Raw genomic sequence first — 24,450 nt, 5'->3', positions numbered from 1 at the left:
AGGTGGGGAAAGCAACCTGCAGAGGAGACGGGGACCCAGCAGCCTGGAGTTGTAGGTTGTGGTCAGCAGCGGAGGGACATCGAAGCAAAGGCGCCCAGCAGGCAGAGCAACCCAGACTCTCCCCCGCACTCACACCTGCCCACATGCACGCTCTCTCATACACACACTCACCACTCACACCTGCCCACACGCACGCACTCTCATACACACGCACTCACACCTGCCCACACACACGCTCTCTCATACACACACTCACCACTCACACCTGCCCACACGCACGCTCTCTCATACACACGCACTCACACCTGCCCACACACACGCTCTCTCATACACACACTCACCACTCACACCTGCCCACACGCACGCTCTCTCATACACACGCACTCACACCTGCCCACACGCACGCTCTCTCATACACACACTCACCACTCACACCTGCTGGCACACACTCTCCCTCATACACACTCACTCACACCTGCCCACACGCACGCTCTCTCATACACACGCACTCACACCTGCCCACATGCACACTCTCTCATACACACTCACTCACACCTGCCCACACGCACGCTCTCTCATACACACACTCACCACTCACACCTGCCCACACGCACGCTCTCTCATACACACACTCACCACTCACACCTGCCCACACGCACGCTCTCTCATACACACACTCACCACTCACACCTGCCCACACGCACGCTCTCTCATACACACACTCACCACTCACATCTGCTGGCACACACTCTCCCTCATACACACTCACTCACACCTGCCCACAGGCACACTCTCTCATACACACACTCACCACTCACACCTGCCCACACGCACGCTCTCTCATACACACGCACTCACACCTGCCCACACGCATGCTCTCTCATACACACGCACTCACACCTGCCCACACACACGCTCTCTCATACACACACTCACCACTCACACCTGCCCACACGCACACTCTCTCATACACACACTCACCACTCACACCTGCCCACACGCACGCTCTCTCATACACACACTCACCACTCACACCTGCCCACACGCACGCTCTCTCATACACACACTCACCACTCACACCTGCCCACACGCACGCTCTCTCATACACACACTCACCACTCACACCTGCCCACACGCATGCTCTCTCATACACACACTCACCACTCACACCTGCCCACACGCATGCTCTCTCATACACACACTCACCACTCACACCTGCCCACAGGCACACTCTCTCGTGTACACATTCACCCACACTCACACCTGCCCACACGCACACTCTCTCATACACACTCACTCACTCACACCTGCCCACAGGCACACTCTCTCATGTACACACTCACCTACACTCACACCTGCCCACACGCACACTCTCTGATGCACACTTACTCACCACACACCTGGTCACACACATGTTCTCCCTCCTTCAGACACTCATAATCACACGTACTCATGCACAGCTGCACACTCACAGACACATAATCACCCTCCCACCACCATACACACACCAGTCACACCCACCCACACATATGCACACATCACACACTCACATACACACACGCAATCTCATTCACAGCCTCTCACACGTACTTACACACACAACGTCGCCACAGCACCAAGCTTTGGACCCCTGGGGCGCCGTCATGGAGCACACACGAAGAGGAATCACCTCCCCAGGAATGATTCACTGGACCAGGCCGGGGGAGCAGCAGAGAAGGAAGGAGCGGGGCACGTGGCTGGGAGGGGGCCGTGCTGATCCGACGCTGATACCCGCTTTGCTCCTCTAAAGATCTGTGTTCGTAATTCGTGGACTCCACCCCAGAGGCGCAAAATGGCACCCGTGGGACATCCAGCTGGCAAATCGCTCCGCCCTACAGTGGCTTTTTTGTGTGTGTTTGAATTAGTTGTCCGTTTTTAAAACTCAGGAAATACCCCATAAAATCTAGATTTCTGGCTTCCCTTGAAAAACTGGAAGACCTTAGAACTTGTGTGATGCCAGCCTGCGCGCTGGGCCACCCCAGTCCCACCAGCTGGCCTCACCCCAGTCCCACCAGCTGGCCTCACCCCAGTCCCACCAGCTGGCCTCAAGCCTGAGAGGGACTTTCCAGAGCCACCCTGCGCCCCACCCTTGCCTGGAGCTGGTGACCTCCGTGTCCCGAAAGGGCAGCCCTTAGAAACCTCATGTCCTGCTGAAGAGTCCGGCTGGAGAGGAGGCAGCCCTGTCCACGGCCACAGTGGGGCAGCACAGGGCCACTCGGCCCGGCCTCCTCTCGCGAGGCCAGGGGGCGTGAACCTGACACATCTCCCCATCCCCCACTGCTCCCCCCCAGGTGCCTGCCCCGGGCAATCCCAGGGACTCGACCGTGGGAGAAAACGCTGCCCAGTTTCTCCAAATTCCCCTTCCAAAGGAGCCCATAGCTCCAAGTGCTGGACATCCTGGGATAGAGGTTCTGCCCCCAGAAGGGCGACTGTCCCCAGGGCCCAAAACGGCCCCAGGATGGAGGTCTGCCTGGAGGCCAGGCTGATACCAGGCTCCCCACCTCCTCTGCGTCCTGGGGCCCCATCTCACCTCCCCAGCCAGGTTCCCACTCCCTGGGGCGCCAGCCTCCCATCCTCACCTCTCCATGCCCCACCTGCGCAAACAAGCCGTGGCGGGGGTCAGAGCAACCAAGATGACCCAGGCTCCAGCTCATAGGTGAACAAAAGAATTTCCAAAGCCCACGCAGAGCAGGTGACATCGGGTAATGACACCTACCCTCCACATGGTTGTGAGGATGACAGCAGGCCACGATCTGACCTCTATTAGGTGCCTGGGAAGATGACAGCTGCTGGTATGATTATCTTCAAGGAAAAGTTCACATCCTCTCTTTACTGAATTTGGCCTACATCGTACAGTGGAAGAGATGCGTTAATTCCACCGTATGTCCTAGTTGGAACCATAGCCTGAATCACTGTCACTTGCCAGAAGAAAAAAGAGAAAAAGGCAAGCCAAACAAAAAAAAAAGAAAAGAGTTTTTTCTTGACTTCCTACGGATTAGAGCAGTTATAGCAAATGTCTATTCTCTGATTCTGATTCTGGGATCTCTCGACAGCCGTGCCACCCACCGGCACTGGTTTCTGTGTCAGCAATCATCTCACAGCCCGGGACTAAGGGGAACATCTCGGAATCCCAGGAAGAACTATGTGCTAACAGTGATCTTTCAGGCACCGTAGTACACAAGGCAGTTCACTGAGCAAATAAATCCTCACGTAGCAACTGCCTGTGGTTGGTGACTGGGCACATCAGAGCTGAGCCCACCATGGTCCCTGTCCCCAGGCAGCTCAGGGCGGAGGGGAGGGGGAGACAGATACCACATCCACCTATGCAGCCCTCTTAGGGGACCCCTGGTAGGACATTCCACCAGCACAGAAGTGCTAGGGCCCCTGCAGCTGCGAGCTGCCAGGACTTGTCTAGACATGCAGCTCCTGGACCAGCCACGTGCAGTGGAGGCCGTGATGTTCACTGGAGCCGCACCCTACGTTGCAGGGGCAGGAAGTTCCGCCTCCATCACCGTGGAGGGACCCAGGAGCCAGTTTCTCCAAGCCTTGGCATCCATTAGAAAAAGGGTCATACGTGTCCAGGTGTTGAGGTTGCAGACCAATAATAATCAAGTCATCTGTGCACGGCACGATGCTTTGCATGTGTTCAGCTGAGTTGGTGAGGGATGGAAGAAACGGGTACCACTGACACTTAGAGGAGAGCTGGCCCAGGTGCCACTACAGATCCTCCGGGCCTCACCTGTCTCTGTTCCTAATCCATGTGCTCTCTGACCAGCTCCACAGAGATGAACATGGAGTGCCTGCCTCTCTCCTTGCCCCTGACTCACCCGCCACCCGAGCGTCCCTGCTGGCATCCCCAGGGAGGCCGCTGGCATCCACACAACGCGTGGAGGAACCAGGGGTTAATGCCCTTGGACAAGCTTTTACCCAGGGGCATACAGGAACTAGTGGGCCAGTTCCTCCCTCTGCCCCCTCCTCACCCCCAGGGAGAGCCCTGAGGCCCAGGGTACAGCTTCTCCAGGACCCTGGACTCAAGTCCCACATAGTGGGCAGCTCCCACAGGCTCCCGTTCCTGCCCTGCCCACTGCCCCCAGCCTGACGTTGCACTCCCTAACAAAAGCGTTCCTTTCAGAAAGGCACCACACAGCATCATCCACACGAGGCACACATGGGAGGCATGAATCACAGGACCTCCCCACTAGAGGGGTCCTCAGGGCTACCTTGTTCAACCCTAAATCCCTTCTTCCTTTTTACGGATAAAGAAACTGAGACCCAGAGGTGAGAAGGGAATTCGTTGTCCAAGCCCACACAATTGGAAGCACAGCTATGACTAAAGGCACATCTTTTGTCTCCTCAGCCAACTCTACTTGTCCTCCATCCAGCTGTCTCTTTTAGTGGCCCCTCACGTGGGTATTTATGAAGGGCCCAGGCAAGACAATACTGAAATAAAGGTGATGGCGTTTAATGGAGATGTTGTTACCAAAAGCTCAGCCTCCCTATACACCGGTGCCCAATCAGATCTCTGAGACAGAGTTCTGGGTGAAGTGGGAAAAAATAGCTTTATTACTTTGCCAGGTGAAGGGGGACACAGTGGGCTCCTGCCCTGGAAAACTATGTGTCCCAACCTGGGAGGATTTGATGGGGGGTTCTATAACAGTGATTCAAAGGTGGGGTCTCTGACAAGACGAGGGTGTGAGCAGGGCTTGCGTTCCCCTTAATCTCGTCTCAGGGGGTCTGTCCCCTAATCTTGATGAGCTTCTCTGGTCCCTTTAATCTTGCCTCGGGTGGCTTCCTCCCTTGGTGAGCAGCTGTTCAAATCCACCCTTTGGAACTCAGGGAAGGGCATGGTGTCTAGAGTCTTGCCTACAAGAAACGGGGGACAAAAGGGCCTCACCTGGTTTCAATATCTCAGGCACCTGCAGCTCCGAGAGGTGAGGATGTATCCTGCGGTGAAGAATGGATCTTCCTGAAACCTCTCGATTAAAATCCTGGCTCCTGGAACTTCCCTGGTGTTTCAGTGGTTAAGAATCCTCCTGCCAATGCAGGGGACACGGGTTCGATCCCTGGGCTGGGAAGATCCCGCATGCTGCAGAGCAGCTAAGCCCGTGCGCCACAACTACGGAGCCTGTGCTCTAGAGCCCACGAGCCACAACTACTGAAGCCCACGTACCTAGAGCCCGTGCTCCTCAATGAGAGAAGCTACCGCAATGAGAAGCCCAAGCACCGCAATGAAGTGTAGCCCCTGCTCGCCGCAACTAGAGAAACCCCGTGCCCAGCAATGAAGACCCAACATAGCCAAAAATAAATAAATTTATTTAAAAAAAGAAATCCTGGCTCCTGACCTCTAGCATAGACCCGTTTTCCCTCTTCCGGCTGAGTTCATCATGGACGCTGGAAATGGTGTAGTAGACAAAATACCAAACGTGATCTCTGTAAAAATGGTAAGAAGAAGGTGAGCTGGTTTGGGACTCCAGGACCGAAGAATACCATGGTGGTAGGAGGTTTTGCATCCCCTCACCCAACAGAAGAAAGAGGCCCAGGCCCGGTATTTCCCAACCTCCAACCCAGCAAAGGAAGGCAGCCCAGGTGGGCTCCTCCCCTAGATCCATTCAGGGGCCCCATCCCCTGCCCCCGCCCCCCCAACACACACACATACACATTATTACACAAGCCCAGCAAGACTGATCAGTTGGGACACCCATCAGAAATAAGAGGCAGTGGAAGTGTTCTTTTCCCTTCTGAACCTGAGACTCCCTTTTCCACTGAAAGACACCAGGGCAGGTGGTAGGCAGGACCGGCAGGAGAGGTCACCATGGGCAGCTTAGTCCAGAAAGCTCTTTTTCTTTTCCCTGACCAAAAATAGGCAGGTAAGGGCCCAGCTACAGCAAGCGGTCTGGATTGGGAAGCCCTTTTGTCCCCATGGGCCCAAGACTCTCCTCCCCCACCTGGAGACACCTGGACATCCAGGGGGCAGCAGTAGAGTGGTGGCATCACTCCCCTCCCCATGAAGAAACCCTGGATAGCCTGGCCTGGGAAAATTCCTGCCACCCCGCCAGGCAGCACCAGCAGGGACCAATGGGAGAGTCTGCAGCATGAGATAAACCAAGCAGACCACAGTAGCAGCACAAAGGCTCTGAAGTTTCATTGGAACCACAACTGACAATAGCAGACAGCAAACTGAATCCAAACAGGGTGACTGCCGGCTAAAACAAAAGATGATGTAGAACCCAGAGTCCCCTAACGTAACAGACAAAATATCCAGGAAACAATAGAAAAGTTATCCATCATGCCAAGAACCAAGAAAATCACAACTTGAAGGAGAAAAGACAATCAACTAACATTGATGAAATAAAATTCATATATTATAGCAAGACAAAAAAATATTTAAACATAAAATTTTTCTCTGCCCGTTTGGGCCTCCCACCTCCCCTTTAGTGTATATGGTGCATCTGGCTTAACCAGACATCCTTAGGAGATAACATTCCTTCTTAATCTTGCAAAGGGTCGTGATGACCCACTCCTCGCTTTGTACATGCAGATCTGGATTGTGTAAACTCAATACATCATGTGATACATAACCCTTTGCCTCAAAAATGTATATAACTGTGCTTCGACCTGTAATGGACTGAACAGTCATCAGAGCTTTCTGAAAGACTGTCTACCAGGTTATAATCCTCAGATTAGTTAGAATATAATTTTCTGCTTCTTTCTTAGATTGACTATTAATTAATTTTTCATCAACATTCACATGGTGTAGTCAGCAAGCTATCAGAGATACCCACCAAAGGACACCTGGACCCTACCCTGAGCCAGCTCTTGGTCCCAGCAGGTGCACTTTAAGCTCCACCAGCTTCTCAATACTCCCCAGATAGTCTGAGTTCACCTGATATCTTGATCTCATTGTTTTTAAGTGATGATGCTAAAAATTTTTATTCAAACTGTTTTTACTTAAGACTTGGAGTCTTAAGGGGCACCAGTGCATCTCCTAGGCAGGAACCTAGGGGGATCTGGGCAGGAGGCCCAGGGAAAGGTGGGTGGCTGGGGTTTTGTTAAACTTGGCTTAAATTTTTTTTTTTAAGTTAATATATGGTCTGAAGAAACTGTTTGCTAGTGAAATGAGAGATTGATTTATTCAGCTCCAAAGAAAAAGAGACATCTATCCCTTCTGGCCAAAAGGTGTTCTCAGGCAACCGAGGACTACCCAGAACTGTCTGAGGATTAATCCTGTGACATGCAGCAGTCCGACAGGGAACCCCACTGTTGCAGGAAGGGGGACCCCTTCCAGGACCCAAGAGTGGGCTCTCGTCTGACACTCGGAAATGAATTGTCCGAGGAGACACACGTGCTGACAAAGCAAAAGACTTTATTGGGAAGAGGTGCCCGGGCAGAGAACAGGAGGGTGAGGGAAACCAGGAGGACTGCTCTGCCACGTGGCTTGCAGTCTCCAGTTTATGGTGATGGGGTTAGTTTCCGGGTTATCTCTGGACAATCACTCTGATTCAGGGTCCTTCCTGATGGTGCACACGTCTCTCAGCCAAGATGGTTTCCAGTGAGGATTCTGAGGTTGGTAGGACATATGGACTGGCGTCTCCTCTCTTCTTTTGACCTTTTCCAAATTCTTCTTGGTGGTAGCTTGTTAGTTCTGCATTCCTTACCAGGACCTCCTGTTGTAAGATAACTTGCAGGTGGTTACTATTGGGCCTGGCCAGGGCAGTATCAGTCAATGATTCCCCTAACACCACTGCAACCATTAAGTAAATACTGCCCTTCCCGGGGTTGGGAGGAGGGGAACGCAACAGAGGCTGATAACCTAGCACTCCAAACAACCACAGTGATTTTAGACTATTGGAGGGAGAGATCGAGACACGTTGAAGAGCTGAACTGACCCAACAGTAACCCCTGGGGAGCAAGACTTAGAAACAGCACATATCTGATGCACCACACTGTCCTCAGAAATTTGTTCAGATCGTACCTCATATCTGAATTAGACTACCAAGTTAATAATGGGAAATTGTGCCTCAAAGACCAAACAGCTCCTGGACAGACAGCCGCCTATGGGGATGCCAACTACGGGACTTCGTTACTGCATCCAAACTCACTCTGCTCGCTGCACGACAGGCCAATAAATCAGGAGATGAGGCGCGCAAGGAATAAGACTTTATTCAGAAAGCTGGCAGGCCGAGAAAATGGCGGACAAGGGTCCCCAAAAAACCATCTTGTCAGGGTCTGGATACCAGTTTCTTTTATACAACAGAGAGGGGGAGGAGGTGAGGAAGTAAAGTAAAAAGGCCCTTTATCTTCCAAAATATCTCCTCTATTGACTGGCATAGAGGAGGGGATGTGTTAATTTCTTCTTCTCTGCAGCCACTCACAGGTGGGCAGGGCAGATTGTCTCCCTCTGAGCTGAACAGAGGCACTTTAGTTTAATGTTCAGGCAGAGGGGCAGGGTTCCCTGAGGCAGGCCATGACGTATGATTATAATAACAAAAGCAGAGAAAAGCAAAGGTTAAAGCTAAAGAAACAGATCAACATGGAGTCAAAATTGGCTCTTCCCTGTTGCAACTTTATATATAACACTTAAAGAACTGATGTTTGCAAGCTTACTTGATTAGCAGTTAAAGGGAATCCCATCCTGAAATGGACAAGATAAGGCTCTTTTGGCATTCCAAAACTGATTTTTGGAGAAAGCCAGCAGAAAATAAGGTCTTACCATGTCAATCAGTGTCCTGGATCCCTGCCTGCAGGGTCTACTGGAAACAAGAATAAGAGTTTTTCTCTTTTCTAAAATTAGATTAGCAGGAGAAAGTATTTGTAGGGCTAGTTCCTTGGTTCCTTTGCACTGGAAGGACTTGTAAGTTGGTAAAAATTTTAGAAAACTCTCAGCTGAAACTATTGTACCTATTTTAATTGGTATACAGAAGCCCCAAAAGACTTCCAAATGCCCAAATAGCCTCATTGAAGGATTCATTATGAAAGATTAATGATATAAAATGTATCCAAGACAAAAGCTATAAGAATGATGTAACTACTGCTCCCCTCTATCCTCCTTAATTGAGTACTCATTCTAGTAATCTTTTGCCTGAATTGCCTTTCCACTCTGAAGAGGCTATCAAAAGGTTACCTTTAGAAATGGGACCATCTTTGTCTCTAGGTGACCCTCTTCAGGTCAAGGCCAAACTAAGGACCTGAGTTAAAGAATTTCTTAACCCAGGGAGGATGCTCAAAAGATCTTGTAAATGGATTTTCGAGATGGGAGGCCACTACTCTGACCTAATTCATGGCCACAGCTGATAATTAGAGCTTAATAGGAATTTTTTTGGCCATCTCCCCTAAGCCAAATGAGAGAAAGAAAAACATCCCAACATGAGTATGTCGATTCTTTGATATCATTGAGGTGGCCACCCAATTCTTTGAGGAATATAAACATCTGTCCTTGTTTTACAAATCTGTTCTTTACAGGACAAGAGGTGTTGTTCCAGAAACAATTCAAAGCTCAACAATCCTTTTTACCACTCCCAAAACCTCCTGTATTTATCTATCTATTTCTTTATTTATTTATTTATTGGCTGCATTGGGTCTTCATTGCTGCATGGGGCTTTCTCTAGCTGAGGCGAGTGGGTGCAACTTTCCATTGCTGTGCTCAGGCTTCTCATTGCAGTGGCTTCTCTTGTTGCTGGGCATGGGCTCTAGCTGGCACATGGGCTCAACAGTTGTGGCTCGTGGGCTATAAAGCGCAGGCTCAGTAGGGCTTAGTTGCTCCGGTGGTTGTGGGATCTTCCTGGACCAGGGATCCAATCCATGTCCCCTGCATTGGTAGGCAGATTCTTAACCACTGCACCACCAGGGAAGTCCCTCCTCTATTTATGTTAAGAGGTTTGTCAGTATTGAAAAAAATTCTGACCTTGAGAGAACAAAGTCCTCCTAGGAGAACCTAGCATTTCTACTCCTATGGCTTTGAGATGTAAATGTTCTACCTGATCTTCTCCAGGAACTCTTATCTAGGCCATCTTTTTCAAATGTAAATTTTAGGAAGGTAACTCTTATGGGAAGAAAGAACAACAGGGGAATAGGTAATTTGTTAAGTTTATTTGTCAAGAACCAATACAAATCTTGTGTCTCCTCCATAAATATTAGTAAAAAGGGATTAGAAATCTAAACAGGTGACCTTGATTTGTTCCATCTGCCAGAAGCCAAATTTCAATCCAACTTCTTTTGTAACTGATGGGTTTTGTATTATTGTACCTGCTTCATGACTGAAATTTGGGGCTGGGAACTATGGGATCTCTGTGTGTGTCTGTGTGTTCGCATGTATCTATATGTGTGTTGCAGGTGTATATTATTGTCAAAATTAATTTGTAAAAGAGCTCTATTTAATTGACTTAAAGGAATTGAGCACTGATAAAAAAGACTCGCAAATGTAAAAGAAACTAACCCAAATGAATTTCAGGATGATGTTACGTAGGATTAATTTTTAATGAATAAAAACAAGTTTAATGGGACTTCCCTGGCAGTCTAGTGGTTAAGACTCTGTGCTTCCACTGCAGGGGGCGTAGGTTCAATCCCTGGTGAGGGAACTAGGATCCCATGTGCCATGTGGCATGGCCAAAAAAAACCAAAAAACAAAAAAGAAGTTTAAGTTTATTGGATTAATTAATACAGTCATGTATTTATTCTTTTAAGAACTTTTATTAGAATATAATTGACAAACAGTGCGTATATTTAAAGTGTACAATTTGATTTTCTTTTCTTATTAGTAATGTATATATGACAATCCCAATCTCCCAATTCCTCCCACCCCAACCCCCCCACTTTCTCCCCTTGATGGTCATATGTTTGTTCTCTACATCTGTGTCGCTATTTCTGCCTTGCAAACCAGTTGATCTGTACCATTTTTCTAGGTTCTGTATATATGCGTTCATATATATTTGTTTTTCTCTTTCTGAGTTACTTTACTCTGTATGACAGTCTCTAAGTCCATCCATGCCTCTACAAATGTCCCAATTTAGTTCCTTTTATGGCTGAGTAATACCATATTGTATATATGTTCCACATCTTCTTTATCCATTCATCTGTTGATGGACATTTTGGTTGCTTCCATGACCTGGCTATTGTAAATAGTGCTGCCATGAACATTGGAGTGCATGTATCTTTTTGAATTATGGTTTTCTCTGGGCATATGCCCAGTAGTGGGATTGCTGGGTCATATAGTAATTCTATACTTAGTTTTTCAAGGATCCTCCATACTGTTCTCCATAGTGGCTGTATCAATTTACATTCCCACTAACACTGTAGGAGGGTTCCCTTTTCTCCACACCCTCTCCAGCATTTACTATTTGTAGATTTTCTGATGATGCCCGTTCTAACAAGTGTGAGGTGATACCTCGTTGTAGTTTTGATTTGCATTTCTCTAATAATTAGTGATTTGAGCAGCTTTTCATGTGCCTCTTGGCCATCTGTATGTCTTCTTTGGAGAAAGGCCTATTTAGGTCTTCTGCCCATTTTTTGATTGGGTTGTTTGTTTTTTTGATATTGAGCTGCAAGAACTGTTTATATATTTTGAACACTAATCCTTTGTCAGTTGATTCATTTGCAAATATTTTCTCCTATTCTGAGGGTTGTCTTTTCATCTTGTTAATAGTTTCCTTTGCTGTGCAAAAGCTTTTAAATTTCATTAGGTCCCACTTATTTTTTTATATAAATTTATTTATTTATTTATTTTTATTGGCTGTGTTGGGTCTTCATTGCTGCACATGGGCTTTCTGTAGTTGCAGAGAGCAGGGGCTAATATTCCTTGAGGTGCACGGGCTTCTCATTGCAGTGGCTTCTCTTGTTGCAGAGCACCAGCTCTAGGCACTTGGGCTTCAGTAGTTGCAGCACAAGGGCTCAGTAGTTGTGGCTCGAGGGCTCTAGAGCACAGGCTCAGTAGTTGTGGCACATGGAATTAGTTGCTCTGCAGCATGTGGGATCTTCCTGGACCAGGGATCAAATCCCTGTCCCCTGCATTGGCAGGCGGATTCTTAACCACCGTGCTACCAGGGAAGCCCCCTACTTATTTATTTTTGTTTTTATTTCAATTACTCTAGAAGGTAAGTCAAAGAAGATCTTGCTGTGATTTATGTCAAAAAGTGTTCTTCTTATGTTTTTCTCTAGGAGTTTTATAGTGTCTGGCCTTACATTTAGGTCTTTAATCCATTTTGAATTTATTTTTGTGTATGATGTTAGGGAGAGTTCTAATTTCATTCTTTTACATGTAGCTGTCCAATTTTCCCAGCATGACTTATGGAAGAGGCTGTCTTTTCTCCATTGTATATCCTTACCTCCTTTGTCATAGATTAGTTGACCATAGTTTATCTCTAGGCTTTCTATCCTGTTCCATTCATCTATATTTCTGGAGGTTTTTTTGCCAGTACCATATTGTCTTCATTACTGTAGCTTTGTATTATAGTCTGAAGTCAGGGATTCTGATTCCGCCGGCTCTGTTTTTTTTTTTTTTTTTTTTTTTTTTTTCCCTCAAGATTGCTTTGGCTAATCAGGGTCTTTTGTGTCTCCATACAAATTTTAGAATTTTTTGTTCTTCTCATGTAAAAAATTCTATTGGTAATTTGATAGGGATTGCATTGAATCTGTAGATTTCTTTGGGTAGTATATTCATTTTCATAATGTTGATTCTTCCAATCCAAGAACATGGTATATCTCTCCATCTGTTTGTGTCACCTTTGATTTCTTTCATCAGTGTCTTAGAGTTTTCTGAGTACAGGTCCTTTACCCCCTAAGTTAGGTTTATTCCTAGATATTTTATTCTTTTTGTTGCAATGGTGAATGGGATTGTTTTCTTAATTTCTATTAATGACCTTTCATTGTTAGTGTATGGGAATGCAAGAGATTTCTGTGTGTTAATTTTGTATCCTGAAACTTTACCAAATTCATTGATGAGCTCAAGTAGTTTTCTCGTAGCATCTTTAGGATTTTCTATGTATACTATCATGTCATCTGCAAACAGTAATGGTTTTACTTCTTCTTTTCCAATTTGGATTCCTTTTATTTCTTTTTCTTCTCTGATTGCTATGGCAAGGACTTCCAAAATTATGTTGAATAGTAGTGGTGAGAGTGGACATCCTTGTCTTATTCCTGATCTTAGAGGGAATGCTTTCAGTTTTTCAACATTGAGAATGATATCTGCTGTGAGTTTGTTGTACATGGCCTTTATGATGTTGAGGTATGTTCCCTCTATGCCCACTTTCTGGAAAGTTTTTTATCATAAATGGGTGTTGAATTTGTCAAATGCTTTTTCTGCATCTATTGAGATGATCATGTGGGTTTTATCCTTCAGTTTGTTAATATGGTGTATCACACTGATTGATTTGTGTATATTGAAGAATCTTTGCATCCCTGGGATAAATCCCACTTGATCATGGTGTATGATCCTTTTAATGTCTCATTGGATTCTGTTAGCCAATATTTTTTTGAGGATTTTTGCATCTAAATTCATCAGTGATATTTGTCTGTAATTTTCTTTTTTTGTAGTATCTTTATCTGGTTTTGGTATCAGGGTGATGGTGGCCTCAGAGAATGAGTTTGGGAGTGTTCCTTCCTCTGCAGTTTTTTGGAAGAGTTTCACAAGGATGCATGTTAGCTCTTCTCGAAGTGTTTGATAGAATTCACCTGTGAATCCATCTGGTCCTGGACTTTTGTTTGTTGGAAGATTTTTAATCACAGTTTCAATTGCATTACTTGTGATTGGTCTGTTCATGTTTTCTACTTCTTCCTGATCCAGTCTTGGAAGCTTATACCTTTCTAAGAATTTGTCCATTTCTTCCAGGTTGTCCATTTTATTGGCATATAGTTGCTTGTAGCAGTCTTTTATGATGCATTTTTTTCTGTGGTGTCTGTTGTAACTTTTCCGTTTTCATTTCTAATTTTATTGATTTTTGGTTCAGTCCTCTCCCTCTTTTTCTTAATGAGTCTTGCTAAAGGTTTATCAATTTTGTTTATCTTCTCAAAGAACCAGCTTTTAGTTTTATTGATTTTTGCTATTGTTTCTTTGTTTCTATTTCATTTATTTCTGCTCTGATCATTATGATTTCTCTCCTTCTACTAAGTTTGGGTTTCCTTTGGTTTTCCTTCTCTAGTTTCTTTAGCTGTAAGGTTAAATTGTTTATTTGGGATTCTTCTTGTTTCTTGAGGTAGGATTGTATTGCTATAAACTTCCCTCTTAGAACAGCTTTTGCTGCATCCCATAGGTTTTGGATCATTGTGTTTTCATTGTCATTTGTCTCTAGGTATTTTTTTATTCCCGCTTTGATTTCTTCAGTGGTCTCTTGGTTATTTAGTAGCATAATGTTTAGCCTCCATGTGTTTGTGTTTTTTACAGTTTTTTTCCTATAATTGATTTCTAATCTCATAGTGTTGTGGTCAGAAAAGTTGCTTAATACGATTTCATTTTTCTTAAATTTATCAAGGCTTGATTTGTGACCCAAAATGTGATCTATCCTGGGGAGTGTTCTATGTGCACTTGAGAAGAAAGAGTAATCTGCTGTTTTTGGATGGAATGTCCTATAGATATCTATTAAATCTAGCTGGTCTGTTATGTCATTTAAAGCTTGTGTTTCCTTATTAATTTTCTGTCTGGATGACCTGTCCATTGATGTAAGTGGGGTGTTAAAATCCCCCACTATTATTGTGTTACTGTCAATTTCCTTTTTTATAGTTGTTAGCATTTGCCTTATGTATTGAGGTGCTCCTACATTTGATGCATATAGATTTATAATTGTTATCGCCTCTTCTTGGATTGATCCCTTGATCATTATGTAATGTCCTTTCTTGTCTCTTGCAACATTTTTTATTTTAAAGTCTATTTTATGTGATATGAGTATTGCTACTCCAGTTTTCTTTTGATTTACATTTGCATGGAATATCTTTTTTCCATCCCCTCACTTTCAGTCTGTATGTGTCCCTAAGTAAGAAGTGTGTCTCTTGTAGACAGCATATACATGGGTCTTGTTTTTGTATCCATTCAGCCAGTCCAGTGTCTTTTGATTGGAGCATTAATCCATTTACATTCAAGGTAATTATCAATATGTATAATCCTATTACCATTTTCTTAATTGTTTTGGGTTTGTTTTTGTAGGTCCTTTTCTTCCTTTCTGTTTCCCACTTAGAGAAGTTCCTTTAACATTTGTTGTAGGGCTGGTTTGGTGGTGCTGAATTCTCTTAGCTGTTGCTTGTCTGTAAAGCTTTTGATTTCTCTATCGAATCTGAATGAGATCCTTGCTTGGTAGAGTATTCTTGGTTATAGGTTCTTCCCTTTAATCACTTTAAATATATCATGCCACTCCCTTCTGGCTTGCAGAGTTTCTGCTGAGAAATCAGCTCTTAACCTTATAGAAGTTCCCTTTTATGTTATTTGTTGTTTTTTCCTTATTGACTTTAATAATTTTTCTTTGTCTTTAATTTTTGTCAATTTGACTACTATGTGTCTTAGCATGTTTCTCCTTAGATTTATTCTGCTGGGGACTCTCTATGCTTCCTGGACTTGGGTGGCTATTCCCTTTCCCATGTTAGGGAAGTTTTTGACTATAATCTCTTCAAATATTTTCTCAGGTCCTTTCTCTCTCTCTTCTCCATCTGGGACCTCTATAATGCGAATGTTGGTGCATTTAATGTTGTCCCAGAGGTCTCTTAGGCTCTCTTCAGTTCTTTTCATTCTTTTTTTCTTTATTCTTTTCCACATCAGTGATTTTCACCATTCTGTCTTCCAGGCCACTCATCCATTCTTATGCCTCAGGTATTCTGCTACTGGTTCCTTCTATTGTATTTTTCATTTCAGTTATTGTATTGCTTATCTCTGTTTGTTCTTTAATTCTTCTAGGTCTTTGTTAAACTTTTCTTGCATTTTTTAATCTTTGTATCCAGTCTTTTTTCAAAGTCCTGGATCATCTTCACTATCATTATTCTGAATTCTTTTTCTGGAAGGTTGCCTATCTCCACTTCATTTAGTTGTTTTTCTGGGGTTTTATCTTATCCCTTCATCTAGTATAAAGTCCTCTGCCTTTTCATTTGCTCTGTCTTTTTGTGGCTGTGGTTTTTGTCCCACAGGCTGCAGAAGTATACTCCTTCTTGGTACTGCTGTCTGCCCTCTGCTGGATGAGGCTAAGAAGCTTGTGTGCTTCCTGATGGGAGGGACTGGTGGTGGGTTTGGCTGGGTGTTGCTTTGGTGGGTGGAGCTCAGTAATACTTTAATCTGCTTGTCTGCCAATGGGTGGGGCTGTGTTCCCACCCTGGTGGTTGTTTGGCCTGAGGCAACCCAGCACTGGAGATTACAGGCTCTTTGTCAGGGCTGATGGTGGACTGTGGAAGGGTTCATGCCATTGAGCACTTCCCAGAACCCCTGCTGCCAGTGTCCCTGTCCCTGTAGTGAGCCACAGCCTCCCCCCACCTCTACAGGTGACCCTCCAACACCAGCACGTAGGTCTGGTTCAGTCTCCTGTGGGGTCGTTTCTCCTTCACCCTGGATCCTGGTGCACACACTACTTTTTATGTGCCCTCCAAGAGTGGAGTCTCTGTTTCCTGCAGTTGTGTGGGACTCCTGCAATCAAATCCCACTGGCCTTCAACGTCTGAGTCTTTGGGGCTTCCTCCTCCCATTGCCAGACCCCCAGGTTGGGAAGTCTGACATGGGGCTCAGAACCCTCACTCCAGTGGGTGGACTTCTGTGGTGTAACTGTTCTCCAGTTTGTGAGTCACCCACCCAGTGGTTATGGGATTTGATTTTATCATGATTGCACCCCTCCTACCATCTTATTGTGGCTTCTCCTTTGTCTCTGGATGTGAGGTGTCTTTTTTGGTGAGTTCCAGTGTCTTCCTGTCAATGATTGTTCAGCAGTTAGTTGTGATTCTGGTGATCTCACAGGAGAGAGTGAGTGCACATCCTTCTACTCTACATCTTGAACCAGTCTCCCAAGATGCCTTTCCTAGTGTCCTCAGTCAGAATTAAACTTTGCCATCTTTAAACTCTTACAGCATCTTATTGACCACTGGTATACCTTGGATTTTTCCAGTTTTCTAGCCTGTTTCCTCGTCTCATCTTACTACAGATTCTTGACTTGGTTAAAGTCATCTGCCCCCATGGTATTAGCTATTATTGAAATGAAACTGATTCCAAAATATATATCTTCAGTTCCAACCACTCCTCTGAGTATCCCACTAATACCTGCTCTTTGGCCTGCATGCCCTGTGTTGGATGGTGGTTTTATCATCTCAATACAGTCATGTGTTTAGATTCAACAATATTAAGTATAATACTTCGTGCCTAGATATACTAGAAATCAAATGAGATCTTATTCCTGTTACAAAATTTGTCAGCAAGAAAAATAACTTGAGAGGCTTTCCTGGTAGCACAGTGGTTAAGAATCTGCCTGCCAATGCAGGTGACTTGGGTTTGAGCCCTGGTCTGGGAAGAGCCCACATGCTGCGGAACAACTAAGCACATGCGCAACTACTGAGCCTGTTCTCTAAAGCCCATGAGCCACAACTAATGCACCCACACTCCACAACTACTGAAGCCTGCTCACCTAGAGCCAGTGCTCCACAACAAGAGAAGCCACTGTAATAAGAAGCCCATGCAGCACAATGAAGTGTAGCCCCCACTCTCTGCAACTACAGAAAGCCCGCACATAGCAACAAAGACCCAATGCAGCCAATAAGCAAAAAAATAAAAATAAATAAATTTATTTAAAAAAAGAAAAATAACTTGATATGATGAAGATTTTAAGTAAATTAAATGTAAATGAGATAAGCATTTTTTAGGTGAACTTGAAATAGAAGTGAAAGGGGTAGGGCACAACATTTAAAAGAATGACATAACCCAAGGACATGACAAAAACTGATTAGAGGCAAATAGGTCCAAGATGGTGGTTCAGTTGACTTCCACTAGACCTTGGGCCTCTTTATGTGCTCATTGTAACACATCAGCAAGCTAAATGACACACCCACAGGTGCCTTGACAGTTCCAAGGTTGAGCATAAGGGTCAAAAATAGCTGGAATATTCCTCCCACTCATTAGCCTATGAAATTACACTCACCTTCTGAGATGGCCCACACTCTGTCTGTGGAGTGTGTTTCTCTCTAAATAAATCCACTTCTTGCTTATCACTTTGTTTCTCACTGAATTCTTTCTGTGGCGAGACATCAAGAACTGAGCTTTATTAAGTCCTGAGACCAGGTGTGTGATCTCAGTTAAAAGACTGTGGGTTCAAGTCCCAATCTGAGGTCCACAGTTTCAAACTCTTTAGAAATAATTATATTTGGGGACTATCTACTTAAAAGTAGTTTCTCCAGATTTTTGGTAACTTGAAACTGCTAAATTAAATCAAATGATGGGAATTAATTGAATATCCGGATCATTTCCAAATAAAACAATGGAAACCGATTGCTAAACAAGTCTAAGTTTACCTACTTTTTACTTCCTATTAGAGAAAAACTAAAGATAATTGGGTTCATTGAACACGTCTTATTCCCCATTGAGGAAAGAAATTGTTTTACCATAAGTTCATAAGTTTGCCAATCAGGAAATGTTGGTATGACAAACAGTTTATAATTACTTGCTCCTTGGTTTTCACTAGGGCTTAAGGTTTTTAAGGATTAAAAAAATAGTAATTTAGTATGCAAGGAAAGTAGGATGTGTGTTTTCAGTAAAAGAGGGCATGAGGAATGGAAATGCATTTTGTTAAGGGAAAAGAAAGTAATTTTGTCCTAAAGCTGGTTATTTCTAAATGGGAAAGAAAATAAGGAACAAATTGATATAGATATAGAAAGTTGTAGAAGGTTTGTTTTTAAAAATGAGGGGAGGATCTTTAGAAATGAATTCTATGTGTGGTCAGGACTATCTAAGATTAGAATAAATTTAATTGAGTGAATTAATTTTAATATTAAAGGTAAGATAGTGCAAAACCTGAATTCAATTTCTTTCTCTGTTAAGAAGATAAAGTTTTTTTAGAATGTTGATCTGCTTTTGATGATAGATTGTAAAGTTTCTTTGCCTGTTAAGTAATCTGTTGTAACTACCTGAATTTGCTTCTGAAATCTTTTATTGTCACTTAGTTAAGTAAACAAGTATTTTTTTAACAGTAACCTATGAGCCTATTTGACCAAGTGTTTTAAAACCTTTCTGATATTTTTCACAAGCTTCCCAGAGATAAAATTCTAATTGAAGATCTTTTGACCTCTGATAATTTGGGATGCTTCAGAGGGCCACTGAAGCATCTCAGAAAGAGAAATATTAAACTAATTAGGATTATTTGGTATGTAAAACTACATGGGAAGCATTATCAAATGAGAGGTGATGAACCTCCTTATGTTATATTGCATGGGTAAATGTCAGTAATATAAATATTTTAGAAATTATGAGAAATTTCTGGAAGTCGAATATGTATTGGTGTAATGTTATCAGTCATAATTCTAGTTATCCTCTTAAAAGGTTGTATGTCACAGCAATAACCAGGTTTGTCAATTGCATTGTATTCAGATTTTTAACCTTGCCATTTTAAGTCTTTTGTCATTTATAGACAGTTGACATTGTACTCTGATGCTTTTGCAAAACTGCTTCATCTTCAAGAAGGTTCATAGAAAGAACCTTTTACAAGTAAAGATTTCTGATATTTTCCAGATCATACTGCTGAACTGGGTAAGAAATTAAAGAATTCTAACAGAAAACCTGATGGCTTCATAAACTGCTAGCAAAAGATCAACAAGGATTAGTTACATAGAGCTGTTTAATCCTCATTTTCCAGGTGTAAGGAGACCTATCCCCTACAGTTAATTATGACTTACAGCAATTTGGTAAATTATACCTCTGTAAGTAGAATTGAAACATTTATCTTTTCTGTCTACCTGATCCCTCCAGAAATTGGAACCTCTTAGGTTCCCAACAGCTTTTTTAGATGAATAAGGAAGGCCATCTCCTGGAAGGTGCAAAATTTTTGAGATATTTTGGGGACTTCAATAAGAGAGGAATTCACCTAAATCTGAAGATGTTGCAGGTAGAAATTGATGGACAGCCCTTAGCTTGGCTTTCTTGGCCTTGAGAGGGCTTTTGAAAGTTCAACTTCAGACTTCTTATAAAAAGTTCCAGCACGGCCAATTTAAAAGAGCCTGTATGGTCAATTAGATTTATGTAAATAATCAGTCTAAGTTTATTGAAACCAGACTTATTTTGCAAACAAATTATTATTAATTTGGCTATATTTGGTAGAAATTTGGTATTTTAGAGAGAAAAATTATGTTTCAGTGGATATTAAATTCTGGTGTTGTTAATTGAGGTCTGTATTCACTGCCTAAGACTCATTTCCCAGATAGTTCTTTGTTGCTCTGTTACATTATTGTAAAGTTTAACTGAATTATTAAAAGGACATTCTTAGTTTGTTTCTGAAGCTTATCACGTTAATCTATTTTGGGATGCAGATCAGATGCCCCATGACCTGCAACCAGGAGATTATGCATACTGGAAAAGACATCAGATAAAGGACTCTTTATAGCCACATTGGAAAGGACCATACCCACTCTTCTGTCTTCAGTGGACTGCAACTCCTGTTTCTGTTACCTGACTTTGACTAACTAAGACCAGCACTACCAGACCAGGATGAGAAGACAACAACATCTACAGTACACAGCTGACACAAGATGACAGACCAGGCCTATATACTAATTACTTTGATACTTTGATACACCTTTGCTTATGAACCAAATGTATCTTCCTTGGGCTCAATCACATGCAAGATTCAAAACTCAATCCAATTGCTGGGTTTCTGGCCAATTACCTGTGTCTAGTAGCCCTGGGTTACTTTGGTAGGTTTCTCCTCTCCAAGGATACAATTGGATGGTCCTTAGAAATTTTTCTTTAGAAGGCAGAAACTCTAGAACTGTGCAAGCTAACACTACCACTAGTATCACTAAGTGGGACACTCTTACCTGGCAAATTAATAATACCTGTTCTGAACCTGGCCAGAAATACTCCTTTTCACTAGATGTTAAATAGTGGGTAGCTCCTAGTAGGATCCAATGGATTTTGGAATAAGTTTATGGTCTTGGCTATCCCCAGATTGGTTAGGAAGATGCAAAATTAGTTTCACTGGGTTCAATATCACCTACAGGTAGTCTTGGAAACAGTCCCTGCTGATTAGCCTTTAATGCAAGCATGCTGGGTTTGACCCATTTTCCAATGGCATGACCAATTGGCCACAATATTTGTGCCTTCACTTAGAAGATATCATTACTCATATAGAGGCTTTAACAAAATTTACTCAGTAATCTAGCCATTAGCTTGCTCAGTTTGGAAGTCTCCATGATGAGAAAAGTGGTCCTTTTCCTTGTATGACCCTCAAGATTCTAACTGCTTCCCAAGGGGAAGCATAGCGAATGTTGTGTTTTTGTACACGATGAGTATTCTAATGTAACTTGTCTTATGACACATATAAAGAGTCAAATTTCTGCTCTGAATGATTCTCTTTAGGGGAAATAGTAAAAAAAAAAGTTTGGTTTAAGAGGATCTTGGCTTAAAACTTTACTGATGACATTGTTACTCTTAATTGCAATTTTGATTACAGTTTGTGTGTCTTATAAGGAAATAGTTTCTTGCCTTTCATGCTGCCTGTCACCTACTCCTACTAAGATAATGATATCTAAACAAATTGAAACTATTGATTATGTCTAGTTTTCTATAAATTAATGAACATGCACAATGCACATGCAAGGTAAAATTGGCATAGATCCTATTGGACAACTTGGAATTGACAATTAATCCTTTCCAGATACCTTACTAGTACAACTTACTAAAAGGAAAGAAAGAACCAGACTATTATGACTAATACCAAAACCAAAGAGAAAACTATAGTCTAGAATCTCTCATGGACTTAGATGTAAAAATCCTCAACATATTTAAAAGAAATCCAGCAATGTATAATAAGAATTATACACCATGATTAAGTGGGATTTATTCTAAGAATGCAAAACTAACTCAACATTTGAAAATCTATCTACGTAATCCACTATCAAAAAGCTAATGAAGAAAACTTATATCAATTTATGCAGAAAAAGCATTTAAGTCCAACACTCATTCATAGTTTTTTTTTAGAAAATCTCACAAAACTTGGAATAGAGAAGAGTTGCCTCAACTTGTTAAACAACATCTACAAAAACAAAACAAAACAAAACAAACAAAACCTATAACTAATATTCATACTTACTGGTAAAAAAATAATGCTGAATATTTCCTCCAAAGAAGTTCTAGCCACTACAATAAGGCAAGAAAAAGAAAGAAAAGTCATATAAACTAGAAAGAAAACAAAACAAAACCATCTATACTTGAAGATGACATGATTATCTACATAGAAAAATCTCAAGGAATCTACAATTTTAATCCTAGGACTAATAACTGAGTTTAGCAAAGTCACAGAATACAAGGTTAACATATAAAAATCAATCACATTTCTGTATACTAACAGTGAAATGCAGAAAGCAAAATTTAAAACACAATACCATTTACAATTGCTCCAATGAAAATGAAATTGTTTGATATATACTTAACAAAACATGTATTGGACCTCTATGCTTAAAATTACAAAATGCTGATGAAAGCAATCAAAGACTCAAGTAAATGGAGAGATATTCTATTTACTGGATATTCCATGGAATAGAAGACTCAAAATAGTAAAGATGTCAATTCTCCCTCAAATTGATTGATTGATTCAATGCAATTCCTGTCAAAATCCCAGCAAGGTTTTTAGTAGACATAGGCAAACATATTCTAACATTTATATAGAAAGGCACAGGGACTAGAATAGTAAATAATCTTACAATAAGAAAAATTAAGTGGGAGGAATCTCTCTACCTGATATTAACCCTACGTTAATCAGTATGGCATTGGTAGAGGATATATATAATACACAGAGAAATGGAAAAGAATAGAGAGCACAGAAATAGAACCACACAAACATGCCCAAGTGATATTTGACAAAAGTGTAAAACCAGTTCAATGGAAGAATAGCCTTGTCAAAAAACAAAGAATGAATCTTGAACCTAAATCTCACATCTTATTAAAAAAATAATTCAAAATGGATCATAGATTTAAATGTAAAACATAACACTATAAAACTTCCAGGAAAAAAAAAAGAAATAAGAGAAAATCTTCAGGATCTAGGGCTAAGAAGTTCTTAGACTTGACACCAAAACATCATCCTTAAAAAGAAAATTTGATAAACTGGAGCTTGCTAAAATTTAAAATTTTGGTTCTGTGAGAAAGACAAGCTACAGAATGGGAAAATATATTTGCAAACCACATATCTGAAAAGGGACTAGCATCTAGAATATATAAAGAACTATCAAAACTCAACATTAAAAAAAGTAAATCCAATCTGAAGATCAGCAAAACACAAGAAGACATTTCACTGAAAAAGATATTCAGATAGGAAGTAAGCATGTGAAAAGATAGTCAACATCATCAGCCTTTAGGAAAATGTAAATTAAAATCACAATGAGAGATCACTATAACCTATGAAATTGGTTAAAATAAAAACTAGTGACACACCAGATACTGGGGGAGTATGCAAAAAAACCAAAGCACTCACGCTCTTGGGTATGTCAAACAGTACAGCCTTTCACATGCAATTACCATATGACTCTGTACCCTATCCTAGAGAAATGAAAACTCATGTTCACACAAAAAATACGTATATAGCTTTATTTGTAATAGCCCAAACTGGAATCAGCCCAGAGGTCCTTCAATAGGCGAATGGCAAAGGGTGACACTTATACCATGGGACACTACAACCCAATACACAGAAACTGTATGAATCTTCGGGGAGTTATGCTGGGCAAAAAAAAAAAAAAAGTCCAATCCCAAAAGGTTATATGATTCCATTCATATAACACTTTATTTATTTATTTATTTATTCATTTATTTATTATTTTTGGCTGCGTTGGGTCTTCGTTGCTGCACACGGGCTTTCTGTAGTTGCGGAGAGCTGGGGCTACTCTTCATTGTAGTACACAGGCTTCTTATTGCGGTGGCTTCTCTTGTTGCAGAGCACAAGGCACGCAGGCTTCAGTAGTTGCAGCGTGTGGGCTCAGTAGTTGTGGCTTGCAGGCTTAGTTGCTCTGAAGCAGGTGGGATCTTCTTAACCATTGCACCACCAGGGAAGCCCCATATAACATTTTTGAAATAACGATTCTTTGGAAATTGGAGACAAACTAGTGGTCACTAGGGGTTAGGAATTGGAAGTGGAGAAGATAGAGGAGGTGATGACTACTGGTGGGCTATTGAACACCACCAGGAGGAAATTTTGGGGCATCAGCACTGCTCGGTGTCTTGACTGTGGTGGTGGGTACATGAACCTACATAAGTGATAAAATTGTATAAATA

The sequence above is a fragment of the Hippopotamus amphibius genome, chromosome 8, assembly GCF_030028045.1.
Source record: "Hippopotamus amphibius kiboko isolate mHipAmp2 chromosome 8, mHipAmp2.hap2, whole genome shotgun sequence".
NCBI classification, from domain to species: Eukaryota; Metazoa; Chordata; class Mammalia; order Artiodactyla; family Hippopotamidae; genus Hippopotamus; species Hippopotamus amphibius.
Note: the sequence above shows the minus strand (reverse complement) of the source record.